Source organism: Ixodes scapularis, unplaced genomic scaffold, assembly GCF_016920785.2.
Source record: "Ixodes scapularis isolate PalLabHiFi unplaced genomic scaffold, ASM1692078v2 PGA_scaffold10__122_contigs__length_95168666, whole genome shotgun sequence".
NCBI lineage: Eukaryota > Metazoa > Arthropoda > Arachnida > Ixodida > Ixodidae > Ixodes > Ixodes scapularis.
The window spans coordinates 1,219,705-1,244,246 of NW_024609836.1; the positions used below are offsets into that span (position 1 = coordinate 1,219,705).

At 46.4% G+C, this 24,542-nt stretch overlaps 1 long non-coding RNA gene across 1 annotated transcript in view; it reads right to left on the reverse strand.

Annotated features, from left to right (window-relative positions):
• The window catches only part of LOC8042773, a 17,303-nt gene extending 576 nt beyond the window's left edge, over positions 1–16,727 (reverse strand). The window contains exons 1-6 of the long non-coding RNA XR_003919258.4: positions 16,520–16,727; positions 12,057–12,178; positions 11,840–11,870; positions 11,589–11,660; positions 10,790–10,859; positions 9,769–9,815 (exon numbers count right to left, since the gene is read on the reverse strand). This is a non-coding gene — a long non-coding RNA (uncharacterized LOC8042773). The remainder of the gene's footprint in view (positions 1–9,768; positions 9,816–10,789; positions 10,860–11,588; positions 11,661–11,839; positions 11,871–12,056; positions 12,179–16,519) is intronic.
• Positions 16,728–24,542: the final 7,815 nt, after the last annotated feature.

Below are 24,542 nucleotides of genomic sequence, written 5' to 3' on the forward strand. Positions count from 1 at the left end.
CAAACACAAATCTCCAAACACAGCTAGGTAACTGGTGCGCGACCGAAAAAATCCGCCTGGTGGTGAGGTGTACCGTGACGTCAGGGGGAGTACTCCGCTCCGCGATCTCGGATCGGCTCGCTTCCCAGCACCGGTTTCCTGGTTTGGCGTTGTGTGCCGCAAGCTCTTCGAGGAGCTGGACTTCGTTTACCCGGTGAACAAGACGTTGAGTTAGGCCGATATTGACGTGCTTCCGTACATTTTATAAGCCTGCTCGTCCCTTTTACCTTTAAAATTGGGTTACAAATCCCGAAAGCTATCGGCGGAGGCAATTCCGCCGATGAACCTCCCCGTCCGTCCACACGACACAAGGCAATTTTGCGAGGGGTCGGTGAAGTGTTTCAGACGCTGGAATTCTGTTCCTTGCATGTTCATGACATAGAACGACATTACATCCCGCTTTCAAGGCGTTTGAAGGGGCATTTATATCATGGGCCTTTGGGCGGTTCGCAAATTAGCTCGCGACCCTGACTTCGCGCTGCCACTCTGCATGCGCTGGTTCGCAGATGTTTAAAGGCCCTGTGTCTGATTATCTTTGAAGTGCCCGTGGAACAGGGTTGTTTTACATAAATGTAGCTTCTTCGTGAATCAATTATATAGTGTATACACTATGTAGGCATATTTCTTAGAAGATGCACAATTACTGGAAATTAGTTTGTATGGTAGCAGCAAAGACGGCCGAATTGCCCCCTGTTGCCTGTATGATATGTATTGAACTGCCCAAAATATGCACAGCAATAGTGCCGTAATTTGGAATGTTTATACTTTTTCCGGACATTTTTATTCCAGCCTTGGGCATTCGGAAAATACACCGTGTAGTCTGAATTGTCATTTCCAATTAAAAGAGACACTGCTGCAGGTCTCCAAAAGCTTCCTCATCCTCCAAACTCCCTACGGCTGGGCTCTCTGACAACAGAGGAAAACAGGAGTAAAATTAAGCATTCGATTGTCTGATTAGTGGTAGATGCAGCACTAGTAGCAGAAAATGTGGAACCTGTGAAGGGCGACAGTCTGCGTGAGAAGACCTTCTGTGAGAAGACCTTCTGGTATTTTAGCTTTAGGACAATTCGATTTAAAGGGGCGGTGCAACAATTTGCAGGCTTTGGCTAATTAATTGCGGGAATTGATCCCGGCCACATATAAAACGAAGGGCCGAAAACTATTCTTTCCTGCTTGCCCTAGTTTTCATTAAAAAAAAATGAAAGAAATTGATATCTCTGGCACCCCTCAACTCAACATTGAAGCGGCACCAGCTTCGCCTGTGACGTCATTCGGAGTGGCGTTGGTTTCCGGTTGGGTTCTTCTGGCTTCAGTTTCCCCAGCGCTCGCCGGGCTCGCCGCTCTCCCGCTCTTTCGCAGATTCCCGACCAACATGGCGGCATGGGCGGACGGCATGGGCGGACGGCCTGAGCGACGTCGAGCGCAAGATGCTTGCGTATTGCAAGTCTTGGACTTGTGCGGCGGGCAGTCGACGCGGCGGGCAGTCGACGCGGCGGGCAGTGGAAGTCGAAATCGAGGTCGAGACACCACGATACTACGGACCACGACCAACGCACTCCGTCGAGCGAGGGAAAGACAAAACGTCCGGGTTGCTCGTGTAGCCGCCGTAGGCGCCTCGGGCGTCGACGGATGACGGCGACGGCAGGTTTTGTTGACTTGCGGTAGATGGCGCCACAAATAATTCATACCCTTTTAGCGGCAATATTAGGCTTCTGAAGCGTTTCTGCATGCCTAAACAACAAGATTTTTTAAACTTAACCTTAAATCAAGCTTACAATTGCCTAACACTATCACTTACAAAAACCACTCCGAATGACGTCACACCATAAGTTCCATTTGCGGCCACCATGTGGCCGCAGGTTGGGAGAAAAAGCGTTCTATGTTTTGCGATTACGCAGCGAAATAGAGGTATTTTGGGATATGGTGGCACTTTTTCTTACTTATGCGGAAGTAAACAATATAAAAAATACAAGCTGCACATTCGTTCAGTGTTAAAATCATTGCACCGCCCCTTTAAGTAAAATCTCAATTTTAGGGCTTAAGGGACTAATAACGAGCTAGACACCTTCGCTTACGTTTGTTATACATTACTTGAGGGTTGATATAAACAAGTCCACAGATACCACCCGTGTAGTCTATTGAAATACTATGCGAATCCAGCAAAGGTTAAATGCGAGCAATGTATATAACAAAATGTTCTTTGTTTGTTTTTACTTTGCCCCTGCACTTGGGCTGTCTTACTTGTGATTCTCTCCCCATGGCCGAGACTATATTTAGCACGTTGCTCGAGCAGCATGCAGCTTTTCTGCTTCGGCGATCTTGTTTAAAAACAGAGATACAAAAAAAAATAGTATAAATAACCTGCCAATTCATTCAGACCATCAGCAGCATTTATTGTGCGAGATGTAAATCTATAGTGATGCTCCACATGTACAAGTTACTCAAAAAAAGTAATTAAGTTACTGAGTATTGACCTCAAAAGTAATTTGAGTAAAGTGGAAATTACTCATATAGAAAGTAATTGAGTAAAGTACTAATTACCGTAAAAAATAGTGAATTACTTTTGAAGTTACTTTTATATGTTTTGTCATGGTAAAAAGAAAGTACATAGGTTTTGATTCGTTAGCGAAGTTGTGCTAGCCAAATATGAATCGGATTTTTTTTTTTTTTTTTTTCAAAAAAATGCTTTAATAGCTGGTTCTGCTTCTGCGTGCCTAATTGTTTTGTAGTTTCTGGTTTATTTGGTTAATGATGTACTGAAAGTGTGTAATTTCTACTTTGAGGTTTAGCACTGCCCGAGCTTCATTTTTAGACAGCCTTTGCTTGTTTACAGTGTTGCGTAAAGTACATCTAAAAAGTACTTGAAGTAAAGTACGAAGTAAATTAGAGGCTTTCAATTTTAAGTAAACAAGTAAGTACACCGCGTGCAATGTACTTGAAGTGACGTACTATAGACCGTTCCATTAGGGTCATAGCAGAGAAGGTAAAAGAGAAAAAAAATGCACTCCCCCTCTCCCCCGTAAGCCGTCCGCTCCGCGAGTGGGCTGTAGCTAGCGTCCGGCTGGCGTGCAAACTCTCTTTAAAATCGCGTCATTTTGGAACTTTCAAGCGCAGATGCGCAGATTTTGGTATGCCAGTTATCGTAATACTATGCTAGATAAAAAGACTCACAGGGTCCAATTGCACTGTTACCTGCGTGCAAATAAAAAACAAAAATAGGGAAAACTGTGTCAGATTGGCCGGTCTCTTTGGCGAAAAGAAAATCCGGTTGCTGTACCTTTTTTACTATACGAAAGTTCGTACTGGTGTAGGCTTTTAGCGACCATGAGTGGAAGTCTGAAATAATAAATAAACGTGCTCTCCTGCCGCAATACACGCAGTAGTTGAGGGTAGTACTGCCGGCTGACTCAACTGCTATTTAAGTAACGGAAAAAAGATATGCTAGTTTATCATTTAGCAAAATAGAACAACAGAGAGCTATAGGCTGATTTTGGAGTAGCCACAACTATTCTAAGAACGCGAACCACTTCACAACGGCAGCCACGAGCGAGAGTTCGGTAGAGCCCGCCGATACAGCCCAAAGATGGAGAACGGCAACCTCCCGGTTTGTCGTCTGCTAGCGGAGTCGGCGGCGTGCCCTCTCTCTCGTTTTACCCCGCCGAACCCGCTGAACTTCCCGGATGTGTGGAGAGGGCGCTGCGGTCGAACAAAATGGTGCCGCCCAGAGAGCGCTAAATGGAATGGTCTATACAAACAATAAATTTCAAGGTAAAGTACCAGTTCTTTTAACAGAATCTTTCATAATGCCATTTCACTCAATTTACAGAGTTTTTTTAACTGGTACTCACTGCTCCAGAGGTAATCACAGGTGTACCCGTTTTTTACGGAAATGGCAGCGAATATTGTATAAAGTCGCCACAGAGTAGTTGTTTTGCTCTCGCTGATGAGCAATTTAACACAATCACCTTATTAGGGACTTATTTGTGTCGGTCTTATAGCCGCCATTACCTCACTCAGTGAAATGACCAGATGACGTCTCGAAAAAATAAGTTTTCACGCGACGATACGCCTTTTTTTTTTTTTTTTTTTTCGAATTCGGGGAACGTACGTTGAAGTCGGGAGCTATACTTTCCTCAGAAAGTACAAGTACATGTTTAGAGAATGTACTTCAAGTAAAATACGAGGTCTCTAAACAGTGATACTTTAAGCACCATGTACTTAAAGTATTTCCCAAGACTGCTTGTTTACTATTTTTTATATAAAAACGTTGGGGGAATTATTAATGTTTCTGGAACGATCTTCAAATATTTAGAGATTTACATATTCTGAGTTTTGGGAGGAAAGGCAACGCAAAAAAGAAATCTTTGTGTTGCCCTTTAGCACGCGATTCTTCGAGTACAGCACAAACTACGGGAGCACCGGATGAGTTTCAAAGCGGATGCTGCACTTTGTTGCCTCCTTTGAGGGAGGATGCAGTGTGTGCACCTCCTGTAGTGGGCGAGAGTTTCTACGTTGGGGAGAAGCGGGAACCAGCCCTTTTTTCGAATGGGTCAAATCTCCGAGCTTCGGGACACAAAGAAACGCCGGTCTTCGGCGCTAATCCCGCAGTTACTCGGCCTCTCTTGCGTCGTGCCTGTTTGCTCCCCGCGCTTCTTAGCAGTGTTGTTGCAGAGGGGGGGCTCGGCAAAGGTTTGGGGGGTTTTGGACTCTACTACCCATTTTTCCCCCCTCCCCCTTCCTACGCAACCTGCTTCCCCCTCTTTGCAAATATCGGCTGATCTTCCAACATCTTATCTCGTTTGTGCAGGAATGTTTGTTGAGAGGAAATACATCCACTAAAATTCGAAAGTAATTTGTAATTTGAGTAGAAGTTGCTCAGAAAAATTAAAGTAAACTACTAATTACCGAAATGAAAATGGAATTGAAAGTTACTAAACTACTCAAAAAAAGTAGTTAAACCACAGTAACTTGAGTAGAGCAGTTGAACTACGTACAAGTCTGTGACAGCTCCTGCAATTGTGGCCATATTTCTTTATTTTCATATACCACTCCGATTCATGCGTTGCCTGCCCTTTCAACCATGCTTAAAATGTTAGTTGAAGTTTCGCCTGTAGCTACAGGCCATACCTAAATAAAGGCACATATAAAGATTTACACTTTCTACGAAAAACACGCCAAAAAAAAATTGAATAGAAACGAGCGCGCCGACAGCTAGCGTCGTCACAGCCCCCACATGGCGAGTCGGGGAAAAATTCTCTCCTCGCCGTGACGTCACCCTGGTTTGCCGTAAGGGGGCGCCACGCGAACTTCTCGGGGCTAATCGAACCCGGAACCTCCCCATTACAGGTGGAGGTGTATTACAGGTGGAGGTGTCCCGAAGAGCATAAAATTTTCTGTCCTTTGTCCCTCCTGTTCCCCTTCTCCAGGGATTATTTTCGTCTTTCTTGTCCAGCTCGCTTTCACCTTTGCATCTAATTGCATTATAAACAATTCTGTTAAACATTTGTAATGATGGGTCTCATCTGCAAAGCCTGACAAACATTTATTTTATTTTTTTATCTAAGTATTGCCCTTGTTAAAATGCCCACGTATTCAACTTTAAACATACGAAGAGCAAACAACTTTCTGCCAGCTCTGCTGAAAGCAGATACACAGGCATTTTTAAAAAACAAGTGTCCACTCCATTTTTTTTTTTTTTTTTTTGTGGTGCTTGCTTTATGGATAGGTTTTATATTCAAATGCCCCAACTGCCATAAAGAAAACTTGTAAAACAACAACCTTATCTGGTGTGGACCCTGCATGCTATACACTGTTCTTGGTCTCAAGTGAACATGTTTGATACAATCGGAGGTCGGCATTTCAGGTTGCCCTCACTCACCCTCAACTAAGCCCCTCACTCATCCTCCCCCTCAGAGCTACACTCACCCTCACAGTCACTCACCTTCAGCCCTTCACTCAACCTCACGCACTCATACCCCTCGCCGCCCTCACGCACTCGTAAGCGCGAAACACATGTGCGACGAAACCTTCCGATCCAACGTGCGGACTGCCGTAATGACCTTGAGGGGCGAGGGTTTTCGTAGCATCGGAGAGCGTTGAAAACCCTCGCCCCCGACCGTCGTATTGCGCGGTCGGACATCGGATCGGATGGTTTCGTCGTACATGTGTTTCGCGCAGCCCCGCACGGCCCCACACACTCGATCAATGTTTTGGCACTTCGGAGTACGAGTCTTCTTTCTTTATACATTTGTGTTCCGTCAACCGCTCATTTATACACCGTTTAGTTTAGTAACTGTGTACCGTTGTGGCATTTAACTTCAGTGGAGTTGCGGGGAAAAGATGACCACAAGAGGTTGATGAAAGAGTCATTAACAATATTAGGTCACGGGAACGCAGTTAATAAGCCGTCTTTTAGGTTGGACAACGAACTTTGGCGTTTCTTAGGCTGTGAAAAGTTCTGACCTTCAAGGTTTATGTCTGTAGGTTTTCGGGTAGAGGGGACGATGGGTCGTTCTTTTCTTTTTGTATAGGCGTTACTGGGCTTGGGGTTACCAGTGTGTTTGGCGGTCGGGAAGGGAGGGGTCAAAGATAAGAGAGGTGCATGACGCAGAGTGTTGTCCTCGTTGTTTAGTCAGAGGTTACGCTGGTAGAAAGTGGCACTCTTTGGGGTTCTCACCTTCCCTCTTTTTTTTTCTTTTTTTTGTATCGAAGTGCCTATATAACCAGGTTTCGGAAAATAAATAATTTCAGCTGTGTTAGAGACTTTTTAGTGTTGTGTCGTTTACCCGCAGTCTCGGTTTTTTTTCGACCATGTGCAATGCACACCAGCTCGTTTGCGCCCTTACATTTTGTTCAGAACCAAGTCTTTGGTTGTCATCATCACCGGCACGAGGTATCACGTGAAAATATTGCGTCCCTGATTGGATGCAGCCACTTCAAACGTCTTCGAATTGCTCAGATTTGCTCGCTTCTTTCGAGCCAGACCCGATCTCAGCAATTCGTGTCGATCTAGGGAACAACCCGCCAGCAACACCTAAATTGCTGAGAAAGTTGCTTCGTCTGAAGGGGGCCTCACGCACACATGGTCCTCACACCCCTCATGCCACTCGCACGCCTCACCGCCCTTACGGCCTTCATACCCCTCACGCACTCATGGCCCTCGCACCCCTCACGGTCCTCAGTCATGAATTTTCTTGATTCAGAAACTCACTCACCCTCACCTCACCGGTGAAGACGAGGGTGAGTGAGGGCCCTCATGAGTGAGGTTTGCCGAGGTATGGATACAATACACGTGCTTTAAGCATTGAAAACACGTCTGCCAGGCGAGCAAATGCCAGACAAACAGACATTCACCCTAGACTCCAACGAACACAATGGATGGCTTTAGCAGCAGACACGGCAGGGATTCTTGCTGCACCATTAAAGGCCCGTTCACACACGTGCTACCGAGTAGGACCGAGACAAGACCGGTTTTTAAGCCTCTTGCAACCACGCAAGACCAGAAGAGCTGCTGCACAGCAGGTCCTACGCGGTGGCAAGAGGCTTAAAACCGGTCTTGTCTCTCTCGGTTGCAAGAGTGTGAACGGCGCTTAACGCCGCGACCTTTGAGCACTGGCTTGATGACAGGGTCGATACGCAGAAGGAATGCGAAGGACAGATGAGAAACTTGAGGTTACATATTAATGCAATGTTAGGCAAATTATGCTCCCCAAGAATATAGGAGGAAAAAGCCCAACTCTTCATTTTTAGTAGAGATGCCAGCTGCGTAGCTAACCTCCTGTCCTGTGCGCAAACATTCACAGGCCAATGAGAATGCGCTAAAACACTGAACTTCCTGCAAGATGTCAACCTAGACCAACAAGTCCAGAAATCCACTTATTTTCAACCATCCTTTTTATATCCTCTACTCTACCCAGCCCCAGTTTGCTGATCAATGCGGCTACCTCTCCCAGCGGCTAAAAAGCTGCAAGAGGGATTTTCTGGTCAAGTGACCAGCTCAGAGAGCAGGAAGTATCACTTTAATCAGCGGCATAGACTTTCCATTCTCCCGGGAGGGGGGTGGGCAGGCTGAGAAATTTCCCTGGGGGGGGGGGGGTGCTTTTCCGTGCAATTTTTTTTACACCGGCAATTATAAGTAGTTTATTTTAGGGGTACATCTTACAGCGTATGTATATCTTCTTCAGCTATCATTGTAAGAGCAGAGCTCTTGGAACCTTACTTGTTCTAATTTTTATTAACGACTTGCCAATTAATATTTTCTCTCGCATGCGGCTCTTCGCAGACGACTGAATCATCTACCGCTTCGTCAGGTGCATTAAGTTGCGACAGCTCCGGATGGAGTGGGCGCCCTCTACACGAGCTTCCGGTTGTTTTATCTTTTTTTTTTTTTTGGTGGGACATCGCAAAATGGCAGGCTGCTGTGTAAGCAGACCAAACGGACAAAAATTTGATCGATGCCACGTTACCTTCTCGCCAGAACTGGAGATTGAAGCTAACTAAAGCACACTGGGATTCCTTTTCTAATGTATTTTGTCAATAAAGGCAACGTGGGCGTTATTTTGTTTACATGCCACTACTAGAAGCTTGTTACATGGCACGTAAACAGTGCCTCGGTATCATCATGGCCGGGGGGGGTTCTGGCCCCCCCCCCCTCTTCCGGGTCTCACCAGGGGAGGCACGAGCCCTGATGCCACCCCGTAGTCTATGGCTGACTTTAATCGCAGTTAGCGGGAACGCATGGCATCAGAAAGGGCAATCTGATGGCACGGTGCACAACTCTAGCATTGCAGATGCGCTGCAGCAACACACCAAGCCGTTGGAGCACTCTGAAAGTGCCCAATGCCACGCACCCCTGTGTTCCCACTAACTGTGATTAAGGTAGTAGCTAGCGGTCAAGTGAATTCTGCTCTCAACATGCAAGCCTTGCCTGTCGTTTTCTTTCATTCTCAATCAACCTGACCAGAAAGAGCTTTACATGCCTCTTTTAATGTGCACCAAATGCAGTTCTATTCACTTTTAATGTAGGCTTCTTCACCCTTCTCTGCACATTTGGAATCAAATTCATAATAATCGAAGCAAGGACAAAAATTACAGCAGCCACTTGTCTGTCTCGGCATCCACTATTTTGTGCTGCATAGTCAAGACTGGCGCAGCTTCCAGTGCTCCAACGCTGTCAAAAGCACTTGCGAAAGCACGTCCCTTCGTTTGACATCTTCGCACGACAACACATGCAAATGAGACACAAGCAGCAGCCACGTGCTCTCGCAGCAGAGCCAAGCTTCAGCATTGCTGAAGATACACTGGCCTTGACAACGTAGCTGAAAATAGATATTGATTTTTTTCTTTTTATACTTTGTTTCCACAATGTCGGTCACATGACTAGAAAATTTTTCCTGCAGCTATTTTAGCCATTGGAAGACATACCCGTATTCACCAGCAAACTGCCCCAGTCATTGAACATGCCTGGGAGGCACACGCTTGGTCATAGCACTTTTGATTTTCCCACCGTGAGATGTAAAAAATTTCAGCCACAATCGGAACTCCGCAGGAAAATGTCCCAAGTGTCCTGGACGTCCCTCCAAGGTATTCGCAATACCCTCGAACAACATTCAGACGCTCGTATGCAGATCTCCATGCTCCCACCACTCTATGGGCCCATCGTGCCATCAGAATAATTTCAACACTACAGAATTTCTGCCAAACTTTCCTGCTACAGTTTGGTGGCCGTACCTCTTGGTAGTTGAACGTTTTCTTCCTTGCCTCAAGATGGCACACCCCTGAAAGAAATGGGCGTAGAATCCCCTCATCAGATTAGTTGTCCATTTACTCTGGTGTCCCCAAAAATAAACAAGCATCAGACTCATTAAATCAGTTAGAAATAGCTCTCACTGACAGTTCAAGCTGGACAAGTGTCATCAGCACCTAAATGGCCTTCTGCAGTTCTACTTTAGCTGAATTTACTCCAAAGCAATTAACGGCGATTGAGGCATGGGAAGTTTCTGGATAACCAAAACTGTAGCGCACATTACACGTCTTAAAGTCTCATTTCTCCGCCGCAACGCAAAACCCAAGTATCTCGCGCTTGTAGCGCCATCAAGATACAGGAACAACTTTTATCTCAAATGAAATGCTGTCCCTTAAATAAAAAGTCTTTGTCCTGAGTAAGATTCTTGATTTGCTTAAATATGAGAACACGACACGAGAGGTCGCCTCGGCAAGAAACGTCCAGTGTACTGGCCTTTGCCGAGAGGCATTTCAGTGTCGTAAGAAGCAGCGACTTGCCAGCGACAGTTGCCTACCTTGTGGGTCTAACAAACCGTTTGTGGCATTCGCTTTCCATAGGAGTGCAACGTCATCCTATAAAAAAAATCGCAGTCACGAGGACGCCGCCGACGTGCTCACGACAGCTGCGGTCCTGGGAGTCACCAGTTTCAAACTCTGCTTGTCGTGGCTTCAGCCAACTTCTCAGTATCACGGGGGGCAACATAAACACTTTTGAGTTAGTATATGCACGCAATTTCCACGTGCATATGGAAAAACACGTTTTGTGTTCGGCGCATGTGCATTGGCGACGCCAATTTTTTGCCACACGCTATTCTAAATTTCCCCAGTACCTCTACTCCGACAACAACGTTTAGGCTTCAATCGACCCAAGTCCGTGTCCGACAATCACTCCCAAGAAAATTAAGCTTGAAGTAGAAATTCAGAACCCAAGGCCTTGCTAGTGTAATGGTTAAATTCTGGTGATTACCTGATTTTCAGACGCGACGTTACTTGTGATTTCAAATCTCTCCAAATCACCCGGGCTGCACTGTAGACCCCTGCATGTATCAAATCACAACTTTTGTGGCTTGCATCGGTAGGAACGTCCACGCATCAACGTAGAGTGAGTAAACATCAGACTCATTAAATCAGTCAATAAGAACTCTCACAGGAAGTTCAAGCTCAGTTTGTGTCATCAGCAGTGAAATCACAATTCAGTGTACATCTCCTTTTCACCCACTTGTTACGAGCGACAGCAGGCAGCCGAAATATCCGAGAATCGATGACAATATACGATACGACTTCACAACACCACTGTGTACAAACAAATGCTTCTCATGGTTTCCACAAGCACTTAAAAAACGTGAAGGTTTTCAACAACACAGACGTTTTTGAGAAGCATTTCCTGTGTCAGTTCATGGCAGCAACTATTCCGAAGTGAACTTCTAAGATTAACTACAATCTCATTCATTTTAACATACTCAGTATTACTTGGTACCAGCTTCTTTTTTCATTTTCCACTACCTGGTTTTTCTGAGGCCATTTGACTTTGCAAGATGAATGACATCACTTCAGTTTCTGCCGACTCACTCTTTTTCTTACTTTTAAACCAGTCGTTTTTTTACCAACACGGCGACATTAATCTTGATTTCACATTTCTCCGAATCACAGTACTTTTTTCTGTCTCTCAAAGTGCATCAATGTTTTGTAGAAAATCCTGCATCGCCTCGAAACATGTGCAATGAAAGTGGAATGCAAGTATCCTCAATAGATGTCGCGTACCTCACCTGTCACGTTTCCTCTCGACATCCGCTTGCTTCTCCATTCTTCATACCTTCCGCAAAACACCATGGCCGTTCCTGCAAACGCCACATCACAACCTCTACAGCCGAAGCAATCGCCACATACATGCAGTCACGTCCACAAGAACTGTCAGACTCATTAAATCAGTCAGCTAGAGCTCTCACGGATGATTCGAGCTGCAATCGTGTCATCAGCCTTTGATGATATCTTTAGCCACGCACGGGCTTTCACTCACCTCACTTTGACATGGCAACATTGGCCCAGAACTGAAAACAATAATGAAAAGCTGTTATTCATTGTGTAATAAGCTAATCACTGTGCTGTGACAGGGAAATACAAGTCAGACTCATTAAATCAGTCAATAGTACTCTCACAGGACTTCAAGACATGCATAGTGTCATCAAGACAGGAATTGCCACCGGCACACCAGTGGTATACGCCACAAGACTTACCACCGGATTCTACGAAGAGCGCCATCGACGACATTTCCAAGGCAACGGTCAGATCAAGTAATCACGTCCAGCCTCGGAAAGATCAGGGTGGGGGTGGCTGCTTCGTTCGACCGTGCTTGACGCTGCAACATTTTATTTATTCATCCTCACGAACAAGAGCAAAATCAAACGCATTCCATACTAATAATTAAGCTCACTGCAAAAGGAATGGCTAGAATTTTAAGAGCATTGCCAATCACCAATGTGCAAAAGACCTCTCATGATCCTGCATCAAACAAAAGCCTAGACTGAAGCAATACAGACAAGAGGCAATGGACCTTTTTCTAAAGCCCTTCAATAGATCATTTGCTAAATCCACCAAGTGCCTCGGACCGCACCCGAGGAATCATGGGAACGGTGTTCTTTCATCTCCTTAGTGATCAGTAATTTCAACCAATTCCATGATCACACAGTTTTGAGTGTAATATGGAGCCACCCTGAACAAGCGTCGTATAAAACCCAAGGACCTCTCATATCGCTTCTAACATTTCTCGTCAATGTCAGCGTTTTCAATACTGTGCACGCCGTCCACCCTTCAACCTGGCTGAGCCGTAGATATCCTTTACATTATAATCATTCTCGTACAGCTGATATTAAGTTAGAAACACTAGAAATGCTATAGACAGCCCTGCTGACTCCGAGCTAAATCCAATTTTTGGCTGTAGTGATTTCTCGGCTTTTTAACGAATTCCTGCTAAAACAATCAAGAGAATGATAATATTGTAAGAGTTTTGCCGTCGTGCACTTCAACCATTTCCGGTCTAAGTGCACGACCCCGTGTGTATGCATGCCTTGTACGTCACATGATGACGTCGAACACTGGTAATCACCATGCTGGCGACTGACTGGACGGCCCTTCGCAGCGAGAGCAATGGTAAACTGCACCGCGCTCAGCCGTGCCAATTACTACGTATCCTGACGATCGTCCGATCGTTTCGTCGGCATGCCCCACAAGACAGAGTAGCCGTCAAGTTAAAGAAAGTATGAGCGGCAGGAAAGGTATGCGGCCGCGGATTATCGAGTTTGCGGGACGCATTTCCTAGGGGCGATCGACGGCACTTTTTATGTTTGCGCACGCCTCTACATCTGCTTTGCCCATTCGTGGTGTAGATGGCCTTTGCCTTTCGTTACATAACACTGTTTCTACGCTTCGAGCGCACCTTCGGGGCTCCCGGCCGAGTACGGGCGAGTGTCCCGTCGCGAGCCCAGCCAGACGGCGATCGGTTGGCAGCGGCCACCGTGTACAAGCTCGCAGAGACGCCGCCGCCGGGACATCGGTTTGTGCCGTCCGCGAGACGGTATCGTTTGCAAGGAGCTAAAGTATCCAGGCGAGCCAGTTAGGAAACGTCATAATACGAACCCTGAGACAAGGAGAGTAGTCTTGTCCGTTATTTGATTTATTCTTGTCTCAGGGTTCAGATTATGACAACAACTTTGCGTTGTTTACCAGTATTTCGCAAAATCATAACAATGTTTCTACAAGCGATTCCTCGAGCGCTCATCAAATATTAAACCCGACAATTAAGCTTTTTTTTTTTTTTTTTTTTTGGCAACAGTTTTTTGTGTCAAATATTCGTCGGCGCCACATCGAAACTTTCTGCTCGTAGTGCAAAAGTACTAATGTTGAAAAATTCCGCACGTAAGTGCTAAACGTCATCATCGTAACCTCTGCACGTTTTTCCAAGTTTACATGTAACATAACTAGGTACCCTTGTTAAAAGTATGGTGCATGTCAGCGCATGTCCGGACAGTTAGCGGCATCTTATGCCTTGGTAAGCGCATACGCACAGTGTGAAGTCAACCACCAGTATGGTGCACAGTGATGTGATTGGCCAAAGCCGTTTTGGAGCAGCAAAAGTGGCCTTTGGAGCAGCCAAAACAATGTTGTGCAGCAGCAAAAGTGGCTTTTCGAGCAGCCAAAACAGTGTTTCGGAGCACCAAAAGTGGCTTTCAGAGCAGATATTCTTAGAAAAATAAAAATATTTGTTTTAGGTGCTGGACAAACGAAGGGCACTTTGCTCGCCGAAATAAACGAATTATGGTCAAGTTCGATCACCTACGAGTCTTTCAGCGTGTAACTAAAATGTCAATGACATGACACATTTTGCAATGCTTCAGTTAAATTATACATATATATGTACCAACTATAGATAGAAAAGAACCAAACTTCACATATTAAAATTTATTTGAAAATGACCAGCTGAGTAGTAAATATCACAGCATTAGGTTGACTAGTGATATAATATAATAAATGGGAGCAGTTTCCGACTGATGAAACACATAGCTTTTGCAGTGCAATGCGAAATTGCACACACGTAAAAGGTGCATTACAACTAGCGGGTACTTTTTGCTTTTCGAAACTTTCTGGAAAGCTGCTGCAAGCTTCACTTTGGCCTTAGGCTAGTAATGAATGTCCACTTTCTATGTCTCCAAAGAGACATTGAGACATCCCACAAGTGTTCAGTGCTGTAGGCGTTGCCGAGCAATTCCGAAAAACCGCTTGCCACCGTTTTACTGATTCCCGACGTGCCAGATTTTCGTCGAAAGTAAACGTAAAACAGTGGATTGCAAGCGTCCCGGCTTTTGCTTCATTCGTGCAACCATGTTTGCATGCACGTCAGGGCAACTTCGGTAGGCTTGCAGCAGCACGCGCTTCGTCGCGCGAGCAGAGACGGCTGTTCGATCCAAACCATGCCTCTCCGCTCTTTCGCCAACTGGTTTCCAAAAATGTATGCAAAATGGAACTGCCCAGCATACGACAATAAAGAGTCCAGTGGCGCGTGCCTGCAAGGCCGGCAGGCGAGGTACAAGCTAAACATACAGAAAAAAAAACCTGAGCGCATCGATGCAGGACATCGCGAGTCAGGGTCAAAACGTTCTTGGAGCGCTTTGTGCAACGACTGAACTCGAGACAAACAAGCGCGCTGTGCGGGTTCGGCGTGCAGACATTGCCTTCCTTGCTTCAGCTCACTTCTCTTCACTAACTTTCTTTTGCGACAGATTTTTCATGTGCCGGGGTCCCTCTCGAAAGAAAGCCAACCAGGAGAAACCTATGTAGTCAATACTTCCACGCAGCAGTCTTTGAGTTAAAGAGATTTTGGTAGTAGCGTATGTTTTAAACAAGAACAGGAATGTTGACGAACATGCGGCGGTCTTTATGTTTCAGTTTAGGAAGCTCCATATCTGTAGCGACGTGCGGACTGGCCGGCAGGGACCAAATAGTTTTCCCACGGCCATTGCTTTCAGAAGTGAGTGCTTCAGTTCAAAAAGTAACTCCCGCCGCGCAAAAATGTGATTTCGTTTCACAGCGTGACGGCATGGCTGGTACCCAGTAATTAGCGTTGGAGCGTCCGCACACGCCCGCATCTACCGCTGAAAAAATAAAAAAAAGCGAGATGAGATTCACGAGACGACGAGAGCGCGAAAGAGACTGCGGAAAAAAACAATGCGAGACCGGATGGACGATTGATGTAACTAAAGCAAGGGTGCAGGCGAGCTGGTTCAATACTGACATTGGAGTTTTGTGCTTGCCATACGTCCCTTCTTTTCCCCAGCTCCAGAGTTACAATGCCACGATTGATGTAGAATACTTTGTGTCGGGCGGCCGCTTGCGCCACCTAGCTCACACATGCTCCATGACGGTACTCAGTTTAGTTTTGGTCTCTGAAGGCGACCAAAACTAGTCCTTTGGCGCAGGCTTGGCGCAGATTACCCATATTTTGGCAAAATGTAGCAGGATGTAGCAGGGTTAGCCCTTGGCGCAGTTTGGCGCAGCAATCACATCACTGGGTGCAGGGCCGCGTCCTTCCCTAGCATGACGCCATTTGCAAGGCATGTGTAGCTTTACTCAAACAAGTAGCCTGGGGTGCTATGTTGCGCTTTTTGCACTCCCAGGAGACTTGGAAGAGGGAAGTGACGTCAACGACACAGCAAATGCAGATTGGATGTTGACAGAAGAAAACGAAATCAACACCCAATCTGCGTTTGCTGTGTCGTTGACGTCACTTCCCTCTGCCTAGTCTCCTGGGAGTGCAAAAAGCGCAAGATGGCCCCCCTGGTTTTACTCAGACTGTGGCAGAGAAAAGGTAAAATCAGGCACAAAAGGGAACGTCTCAAACTCGTCTAACTGGCTTATTTCTGAAGCATCATAGCGTGAGCCGTTGAACGATATAACGGCGCGGCCGTTATATCGTTCACGCGCCCGAGTGAACTGCTCGACTCGGCACGGACTAGCGCACAGGAAGGCACGATAGCGTGGACAGAGTAGAGTTTTCAACATCGGCATGCTATAGGCTCGGAAGTCCCATCGGCTACACTGTTTTCTAAAAACGTGGAGATCTAACCCCGATTTACTTGTAAGCTCCCAAAAAAGCTCCGAAGATATCGCACTTCCGCTAGGACTAACCACGTGGGTCAAACCTTACCGCGCCAAGCTTGGTATTAGGGCTTGCTTGGAATTCATGAAGGCAGCACAGGATGTCTTGAATAGAACCCTACTGTGACGCTTTATATCTGTTTCACTGTTCCTTTCTTTTTGCAGTTGACAAAGTCCAAATTGAACGACGACGCAAACAACGCAACGCAACGACCGCCTGCTTTCGGGTATGGTCATGGTGGCCAGTGTTGCCAGACGGAGGAAAAAAAAGTCAGCAGATTGATCCCCAAAAAGTCCATAGAGTTGGTAGAGAGAGTTGCACAAAAATCAGCAGATTCTACGAAATATGTGTTTTGCATTGTTTTGCTATTTACATGAAATCACACTTCGAAGAAATAATAAAGGGTAACAAATAACATAATACTAATAAACACAAATGAATATGAAAAAAAAAGAGCTTCCAAAATTGACGTGCCCCACACCACGCAGTGCACTCTGGGAACTAATTGGCCACTCAGTTTCGGTTTTGACTGAGCAGCTTCGTCTCATGCCATCACGCCGGGACCGAGCGTGCTGCTTGAGTTTTCGATTATCTGAACTTTTTACGAATATACAATACACTCATTTTCGAGCAATACAGAACGCCTAAGATCTGTGCCTGAACAGTCTGCCTGAAATTATCTCGGCATACTCAGTCGGGAAGAAAGCAAACACCCAACACATATTATGGCCATTAGCAACCGTCAAACGCGCTTTGAATAATTTCGTTCGTTTGGTGCACCGCATGGAAGTTCATGCCCGTTCGGCGTTTTTCCGGCGGACGGTACGACATTCTTCACACAAAAAGTGCTAGACTTTTGCTTTCTTAAAGCCGTTTGTATGTGCGAATGAGTCTATTGTAAGGTTGTGGCTTGGACCAACAGGCTTTCTTCGAAGATGCGCCTTTTGTCCGGTGTCATCCGCTCGCCAACTAGGGCGCGGGGGCCATCTGGAACCTTGGGACCGTCCGTGTGAGTTATAACCGGGGAGCTGGGCTAGCCTCGCCTCACCAGAGCGACCCCTCCGCGGCTCCCGGGTCCCCACTGCAAAGAAGCGGGACCTTGTTAACGTATTCTTTAAAACTCATTTCCCACTTGCTCTGGTTCTGTTGTCGCTTGCTTCGCTTTTAGAAGTTTGTTTTGATTTTGTTGTCACTTGCTTCGCTTTTAGAAGCTTGCTTTGGTTTGTTTCGCTGACTCGGATTTGAAAGGTTTGCTTTGGCCTTTTCCCGCGGAATGAGTCAGTCTGGAACTGGGAGCGGAGAGACGGACTTCTCAGCAACACCCTCCTGACCCACACTACGGCAACAAGTGCGCCGATATCTGGCACCGTACTCTTTCTGAAACCTTGCTTGATTGACAGTCCTGAAATTTCTATTAAATTACTTTTCATCTTTACGAACGTCTGAGCGGTTTGGTGGTCTGCCAGCGAGGTCACAGGTGTGAGCAGAATTGCTGGACGTCCGGAAGCTTTTCAACAAGCGACGCCTGGCAGCGACGAAACATCCATCGTCTACACAACGAAGCAAGGGAACGTTTACTCCTATACGATTGCAGGATAACTTTATGCGCATACGCGATGTTGAATATTCGTGGAATGCAAGCGGGTGGGGACTTCGTGCAGCGCTGCAGGGCAGTACCAACTAGGGGTGTCGCAAACTTTTGCCGAACCGGATTTTTAGGTCGAACTTTCGGGGTTCGACGAACCTCCGAACTATTCACCAGATTCGACCGGTTCGACTTTGTGGACACTGTGGCCAGACCTTGGTACAAGCATGTATAGGTTTGGAGAATTTTTTCTTTTGTATGCAATGGGTTATTTTATTTTATGAACAGTTGCAATTAAAATAAATAAATTCTTATCACTGAAGAAGTTCATAACTTAATTTTTTGTACTGAATTAACTGAAAGAATCAATCAGCGCTGCCCTTGATTCATCCCTTAGCCATCACCATCCAATCCGAAGCCAACTGGCTTGCCAGTCGCGATTGCGCACACGAGTCGAACCTCAACACAAGGTTCGCCGAACTTTTCACTAAAAGTTTGAAAAAGTTGAACCTGGTCGAACTCGAACCGCGGCCGGTTCGCGACAGCCCTAGTACCAACGAGCTTAAGTCTTACCTTAGAGCAGTAAATCGGAACCCACTGTCTGCGCAGCAGAAATGGCACCCCCTGGTTGCCGCCATCTTGCCTGTTTGCCACATTATTGATCACGTGATGTTAAGATGGCTGCGCCCAAAGGTGGGCTAGCTCAGATTGGCCAGATCACAGTCAGCAGATGGGCACTCTGGGGCCGTGTTCCAAAATTTACTCGATCTTACGGGGTGAGGGTTTGGTACCTTGGCGTTCCAAAATTTACCCGCGTTCAGCGCTTTTCAAACTGTGTTGTCACGTGACACGACCTGCCGGAGTAACTCGGATCCATTTGGTTAAGATTTGGAACACAGCCTGGGTCTGCGTTCGATTCTTACTTGAATGGCGCCGAGTTATTCCGGCGGACCAAGTTATGTGACAAGACAGATGCAGCAACGCTGGACGCGGGTATGTTTTCGAACGCAACGGGTACGAGAACTTCACCCAGGAGCGAGATAGAAACTGCGTTAGATTTACTTGTACCTCCTGCACCGGTGCCTACCTTGTTAACCGGTGCAGAAAAGTGTGGGGCGGTGTACTTCTGGTCGTATCTAAATATATATACCGGAAGTAGACTGCCCTACTTTTCTGCACCGGCGCAGGAGGTGCAAGTAAATCGAACGCAGATTCTATCTCACTCCTGGGTGAAGTTCTCGTACCCATAGCGTTATTTGAAAACCTACCCGCGTCCAGCGTTGCTGCATCTGTCTTGTCACATGACTTGATCCGCCGGAATAACTCGGCGCCATTCAAGTAAGATTCGAACGCAGCCCCAGAGTGCCCATCTTCTGACCGCGATCTGGCCCACCTCTGGGCGCAACCATCTTAACGTCACATGATCACTAATGTGGCAAACAGGCAAGATGGCGGCAACCGGGGGGGGGCGCCATTTTTGACCGCTGGTTTATTGCTCTAAGTTTACTGAAGCTCGTTGGGCAGTACAGATAAGAGATGGGACGTGTGTTCAAATGGAGCTTTTCAATGGCGACTCAGAGTTTTACCTCGCGTACTCAGGCGTATAGAAAAACAGTAATTGCAAAAAGTTATATTTAGTCTTTGGACGCACGAAACAAACAAACTTCCTGATCAACAACACTAATGTAAAGGCGCGAGCTCGATGTATGCATACTTATTGCTTGCTACAGCTTATTGATTCGTACACAAGCATGATCCCCGAGCTTCACAGCATCGAGATTCCCTGCACTGGCTGGTCCACCCCATACCTCGAAACGCTAACAGAAAGGCTCAAGTATACACAAATACAACAGGCATGCGTTAAAGGGGTACGGAAACCAAATTCTAGAGCCTATCTCTTTGCTTGAACATAAAAAGGGTTAAAATAGGACTTCACCAATACCAATATTCCGTAGGATAACGCAAGAAAATTAATTTGAAACTGAATAAAACGATAACCGAAAACCACCTCGTGGATGTCTGTGAGGCTTCGATGGAATGTCGTGACGACAACATGACCGTAAGAGCAGCGCCACAATGGGAAGTATGGTCACTCATAGGCATCACTTAGGCCTGAACGTAGTACCGAGGCGCCTTGGTGAAAAAAGCAAGAGCAGAGAATTGGCCACCGTTCGTTTCAGTATCGGGTGGTCTTTCCAGCAAAGCCTCTTTGGGGTGGTTTGGAGATTGTGTACATGCGATGTAATATTCACGCTACGAAATGTCTGTTTAAACGGGCCCGCATGCCCACCTTTCCTGATCACGAAATAGCCGCCTTCGTCGACCGCAGCTGATAACGAACTCGATCGCTAAGGAGTCAACACAACTACCATCGTTGCTAAAAGGGGACGGCCAGTACGGCTCTGCAAAACGGTGCACATGTAAACAAATCCCTGCGGCGCTTTTCGGGGATGCGGGAGAGAGCCAACGTCCAGGAAGATACGTTTGAAGTAAAAGAGTGTCAGCAAGATCCACGTAAATACCTGTTCACACTGGGAATAGAATCACACTGGCATTGCGTTCTTGGTAACCGCTTCGGGAACGGTCTTTTACAAACGATTTTATGAACCGCTGGGCTTCTAGACAATCGCAACTCGATGCTGACGAGACGCTCGGCAGAGAAAGATTGGACCAGCATTGAGTCGCTCCCAAAAACTGCTCTAACTCGACATGTGTGGCGTATCATGTCGAAATAAAATGGACATCTAAAAAACGTCTACGTACCCAAGTGGCAAAGGATATCCATATGGCATTTATTTGAGCTCTATAACAAACAGAAAAAAAAGGAGATTGAATCGAGGAGAGTGTCCCTTCTCGACGAGATTGTTCGTCACCGCTGCATCTGAAAACAAGCTAGGTAAGACGAGGGAAAAGACTGGCCTTAACCCAAATTAGAGGTCAGGGTTCAAACTATTCATACGAGGAGGGTCCACAGAGGTCACGTGGGCGTATTCCATCCATCAAACCAGCCGATCGTGTGCAGATGGTCTTGCCCCAGATCGTCGAAGTGTTTTGCTAAGCCTAGCGTCTTTGGTGGTCGCTTGGTCGGTGGGTCCTTGTCGTAGCTTTTTAAGGTATCCGTGGTTCCAGCGTTTGTCTCCGCCGAGGCATTCAGTTTCAATTACTTTTTTTTTTTTTTTCTCTCGTTGGGACGCGCACAGAGAAATGCATGTTGGTCGTCGCAACAACGTAAGCGAGCGTTGTTGCCGGCGATGTCAATTTGATCATAAAAGTGTGTAAAGATTTGTAGCTGTCGTAGGCGTGGTGGTAGGATCTCACCGTAGCGTGCGAAAAACTTGCGATAATTTTGCTTCGTGAATACGGAACTTTTCTTAGGTTTTGCTGCAAGATTGTTTTGTGAATAAGCTCTGTTACATGTTGCAGACGACGAAGACAAGACAGACGGGTCGTACAAATACTACTCTAGGCAGAATCACTTATCGGCCATCATGGCCTGGTGATGTAGCGGCGTGGCAGCACCTTCGTCTTTATTAATGTCATCTACCCACGGCTCTCGTTGCGTTGGTCGGCGACCATTCACTCGAAGCCGCTTGTGCTAAAGCTTCAAGCTTGTGCTAAAGCTTCGAGGTCCGGCCATTTAGGTCAGTTTAGGGATGACAAATGACGCTCTCGGGACCAGAAAACATGAGATCACGGCTGTTTATAGTCCACGCCCTGTGTATAATCTTTTGTCGACGTGTCGATCGAAACCGAAACCATGGCACTCTCCTACCTGGCCAACTAGTTCCCAGAGTGCAATGCGCGCCGTGTTGCATGCAGGGATTTATGGAAGTAGTCAACTAAAGTTTTACCTGTTTTATGGAGGACAAAGCAAGATGGCACCGAAAATGATTTTTTTTCTTTTTCTTTTTTTATTAGCATTGATTAGTGTAGCGATTTCGAGGACTATTTTTTCAAATCGAGACTGAGCCACTTTTGGGATCAACAGACGAGGGCAACAGTGCGACATCCACCAGTCCATATTTTTGAAACGAAAGTGAAACAAGACGTTCCGGTAAGGGTTTGCGTACATGTCCAATGGAAGTCCCCTGCAAGCTGACGCTTTCGGCGCGGAGCAGTGTTGAATCTACGCATCGTCTGCTACAGGCTTATTTCTTTTTCGCCTGACTCAAAGTTTGCGTTCAAACGTGGAGAAACTTAATTCGTTAGCTTCTTAAGCCGCCGAGGAATAACATTATATCGTTTTCTTGCCAGAGCCTGCCAAATAAAAATAAAGAACCAAAATTTGGTTCTTTACTTTCATTTCCCTCTCCGCTCAGCAGCCGAGAGTTCATGCGCACGCGCTCACTCCTCTTGCTTTGCGCTGCGAACTGATTGGCTCACTCGGGACAGGGACGTTACGGCGGCGAGATCATAAACCGGCCAAACTCTCACGATATATGGCTCTGGTACTGGCCCGGATGTCATCGTCAAACCTGCTTAGGGTGAATAGATAAATGAATATACGGCTCACTCGAATAAGACGCGCTTCTGGGCCATCTAGCCAGTGCTTCGTTTTTAATTCTGGGAGAATATAAGTTTCCTTTGATGTGCGACCCTGGGAACTGAAGAGGCTGAATAATAAATTTTAATATGTTTACTAAAAAAATTAGATTTTTTTTTCAGTGAATCAGTAGACCCGGAACAAAATCAGTAGACCTGGCAACACTGATGGTGGCTTACGCGTCTCTAACTGGTGCGTTTATCGCGTCCAAAAAAGTGGTCTCACGATTTCCGCCTGATCACAACATAGAAGGGACATGCTGTCGCCGGTCGCGATCCTGGCGGCGTTCCAGCAGCGGTTGTGCACATGACAGACGGCTCTTCTGCTGCAGGTCGCTCTCCAATGTGACACTCCCCAGAAGTTTCCATAGACAGAAGTTGTGATGCCGTGACGACAGCGACGCCCACGGTCTCTTCTGCTTTACGCTAGTAGTTTTACGACCAACCGCCAAGATCGCGACATGCGCGGCACATTAAAGGACATAGCATGACACTCCGGCTTCTGTGTATCCATAGCCGTTTCTGTTTTTCTCTTGAATACTGGCATAGGTAAGACTGCAAACTGTCCGGACTTGTCTGTTTCTAACAACTTTAAAGACTTCGATTGCAACTCCCTCTTAACCGCATTGACTTCTCTGAAATTTCTTTTGTCCTTTGGGTATGTTACATCCACTACTTTTTCCATCCTACCGATTGCATGATCTATAAAAGCAACCTTTTCTTCTGGGTTAACCATTCTAGCTACAGTATGAATGGAAGACAACACGTCAATCCTCGAAGGCTTCAAATTCAGACAACATTTCGATCCCTTAGCTAAAACTTTCTCCGTTCTAGGCGATAATGCTTCGCCACATGGATTGACAACAGGCTGCCGGGGCTCACACCATACAACAGATCGAAACCACGATTTCGGACTCCCATTAACATGAGACTTTAAGCCTTTGATAGTATCTAGGACATGCCTTCGCTTCATTCCAAAGTCGTTCAAACAGAGTTCTTCTGGTGCTGTTCCATTGATGGTACTCACGGTAGTGCTTGAAGTTATCTCCCAGGAGAAGTGTCCAAAGTCTGTCACACGCACCTCGGATGTCCTGGATCCTCCGATTTTTTAAACGTTTAATTTACAAATTTTGGCTGAATCCAGCTACGTCGAGAATCCATTGAGCTGTTAGCAGCTTATAATTCAAGATGGCGCTGCCACTCTGTCAGCTTTCGTCGGTGTCGTCGTGGATGTCGTGTCGTGAACTGTGCCACTCGTTATGGCAACAAATTCTAACTGCATTCATAAGCTTTTGCGTTTTAATGTGTAACAAATTGCTCGTGCTCGATTGCCCGAGTTTTGAAGGAAATCGAAACAAGTGTAGTATTCATTCATTTACGTGCCACTTTAACAGCCGACAAGAGCTCAGCGTTCTGACATCATCGCCACCCCTGTGCAAGCAGCAGTCGAACTTGCGCTCCGCACACGATCCGCTAAATATCGTTCCTGTGCCACAATATTTGCAACTCCAGCACGCCACTCGCCCTTCCACGGACGAATGAAGAACCAGAGGAGCGGGGACGGCGACGGCGGCGCGGAAACGGTGGCAGGGACTGTCCGCCTTGATGCGTGAACCCGTTTTGACGAAAAAGTGAGCGCGTTAAAAAAAATTGAATTCTTGTACTCCACCCTGAAACAGCCTTGCACAAAGGACCGGGAGGTCTAATTTCATTAAGGACTTTTCTTGTGCCGCATACGCTGCGGATTTCTGGTCTTGTGCATGGCCGCCAGCTCAATCTGGGCTCAACGGGACGGAAAACGTTCCCGCTAATAATGAAGAACTCTATAGTACAGTCTACGAAAAGTCTCTTTGCCATAAGTAGGAGAAAGCTCGTCGCGCAACGGTATGTCGAGCAATATAAATCGGGAATGAGTTGGCGTTTTAAGGCCGTTACAAGGAACAT